We start from the raw sequence: 2,929 nt of genomic DNA on the forward strand, positions 1-2,929 counted from the left end.
CTCCTCCCTCCCCGCCGGGGCGCGGCGGCGGCGGCTGGGGGCTGCTCGCTCCTTTCCCCGCCTTCCCCACACCTCCGCTGCGGCCGCCCGGCCCCCGGCTCCCCGCCGCTGTTAGCGCCAGCGCCGCGCTCCCACTCCCCTTCCCCCGCCGCTGGTCCCAACCGCCGGGCGACGCGGCACCGACGCCGGCGGGGCTCCCCACCGCCGCCCTCCTTCACCTCAGCCCGCGGCCCTCCCCATTAACGGCCCACACCAGGGCTAAGCCCTCGACCCAGCCGCGGCCTCCTGCCCCGAGCCGGCGCCGCGGGCCTGAAGCGGCGCCAGCCGCCAGCGGTGTCGCCCGGCGGGAGGGAAGGGGGGTGGGGTGGGGGCCGGGCCGCGCCGCGCTCCCTGAGGTAAAGCCGCGGTGGGCGGTCGGAGCGATCTCGTATTTTCTGCTCGGCGGCGCCGAGGAGGGGACGGGGGCCGTGGCGCTGAGCCTTCCGCAGCCCCGGTGCCGGCCCGGGGTCTGGCGGGTCGGTGTGGGGCGGTGCGGGTACCTCCGTGACGAGCGAGGCGGGCGGGACGGCGGCGGTGTCCTGGCTGAAGTCTGGACTGACCCTGAACGGCCGCTTGCATCTCATCGCCAAGTGAAGCGATGGAGTGAGGTTATTAAATTGTCTTTGGGCAAGAGCAGGTCTGCCAGCCTCAGGACCCAGTGGGCCAAACACATGGCCTCCAGCTGGCCTCTGCTGGGCTTTTCTCGCTGGATGTGCCCTCGAAACTCCACGGCTCTTGACCGGTCTTGCTCTCGGCCGCCTTTCCGAAGAGAGGAGCGTGCCTGCCGTTTGTAGGCTGTGAGACGAAGCTGGAACCCCGGGCAGGACTGAACCGTGAGGCTGCGGCAGCGTGGCACCGAGCCCAACGTAAAGGCATGCTGCCGTCGTCACCCTCCTCAAATAAGGGTCAGAAACTGAGGCAAGACTCAGTCGTGCTTGTATTTCAGATGCAGAAGTGCACATTAGATGTTTTCAAGCGTCTCGAGTCCACTCTGCGGTTGTAAAAGTGAAATAAGCATTTGTCTTCCGGTGTCTCCGTTTTAATGTTTGTTAAATTAAGATAGTTTTTATGAGCTTCAGGTCTTCAGCGGTGCCTTTATTGGTCTTGTCATTAACTGTTTTATAGCAAAAGCAAAGCAGTACGCTTAGTGTAATTAAATCTGGCGCGAGTAAAAAGTGAACAGAGATCATCTTGTGAGACGTAAATTTGAATTAATACTTCAGTCTTTAATGATGCAGCAACATCATTTACAATTATTCAATATGGAGTATTTGAAGCAATTCAATATGGAGTATTTTAAGTTTTCCTAGAGTTTTGCAGTTAGTATTCTCATAATTGGAATATTAATAAAGTCCTGGTTTGAACTTTTTCCCTTTTTGCAAAACTTCACGTATTTTTAAGAAATTCTAGCTTATGTCAGGTTTTTCCTGGTCATTCTGAGTAACTATTTTTATGTAGTAGCCTTCACTCCCCCACACTCCTTGTGACCTGCACCTCAGCCTATATAATTAAATCCCCACCAGAGCTTGATAAGGTAGTCAGCAATAATATCTCTGTTTTCTAAGTGTGATCAAATGTCTCAGCTAAATCTCAGAGGGAGTCAACTGGAGACAGGATTTAACAGTCCTTTTTTGTTCTTGATTAGGTTTTTTTAAAGAATAGTTTTTTTAAGTGGGTTGTGTTGAGCTCTTTAAGTGTTAAAGTTCAAAGCTGGTACAGAACAGAAAAAGAGATTCTGATAAGTTTCTCCCTTTAGAATGAAACTAGTTAGAATTAATGACTGAAATTTTCCTGATGTTTCAGTTGTTCATCAGTGCCGAGGAAAGGAAGACGTCGACTGTCAAGCTATTGCTGTACCAGAAAGTGTTCTTTGGTGAAAATTGCTTCACTTGTTAATTGTCCGCAGTACTGCAGTGAGTGAAGAAGTTCCTATGTTAACATACCACTGTTAGCAAAATTTTTTTGAGATGAAAAAACCTAAATGAATATTAGGTCATTGAATGTTGCAAAAATAAGATCTGCAAAATGAAAGCATGCAGTTGTAAGGAAGGCAGATCTCCAAAGGCAGATGGAGTGCAAGGTGGGTTGGAAGCATCTGGTAAAATGCAAAACTATACAGTGGCATGTAAGTTAACAAACTATAAACATTTTTAAGAACATTTTGCTGAAAAGGAGACAAAAAGAAATTCAACACAGTTAAGTTGTGCTAGTGGTGTCCAACTTGCCATATTTGTGAGAATATTTATTTGACTTTGTTTTATATTTATAAGAATTTACCAGTTAATAGTAGCACCACGGATCTTCTCTGCAATGTAGTGTTCTTGCTACTTTTAAGGATGTAAAAAAAGGCCACCATATACTTTCCAAATGCAGGCTGGCTGTCAGTCTGCTGAGACATCAACATGAAGAAGGTTTCCTGTTCAGGGGAAAAATGTGGTGCAGATGCACAGTTCTGCTCCATACCAGGTACCCTGCTCGGTGCAGGAGCCAGGACGCTACTGCCTCTGCGGTAAAGGCCCTGGGGCCAGCATCCTGGGTGACACAAACAGGGGCATGACCTGGACATCAAGGGGGACATTGGTCTCTTATGCTCAGCACTTGTTGGATCACATCTAGATACCATGTCCAGTTTGGGGGTCGTAGTCAAATGCCTCAGAAAGGAATTGACAAAAATGGAGCAAGGTCAGGGAGGCCCCCAGGGCAGTTGGGGCTGGAGCACTTGACCTGAGAAGAGAGGCCACAGGAGTGGGGCTTGGTCAGCCTGCGGATGCTGGGAGACCATCCAACCCCTTCGTATGAGGTTATTGAGAATATGGAGCCAGGGTTTTCTCAGTGTTACAAGGGAACAAGGTGAGAGGTGATAACAAAGTGAAACATGAAAGATTTGGAC

The sequence above is a fragment of the Haliaeetus albicilla genome, chromosome 8, assembly GCF_947461875.1.
Source record: "Haliaeetus albicilla chromosome 8, bHalAlb1.1, whole genome shotgun sequence".
NCBI lineage: Eukaryota > Metazoa > Chordata > Aves > Accipitriformes > Accipitridae > Haliaeetus > Haliaeetus albicilla.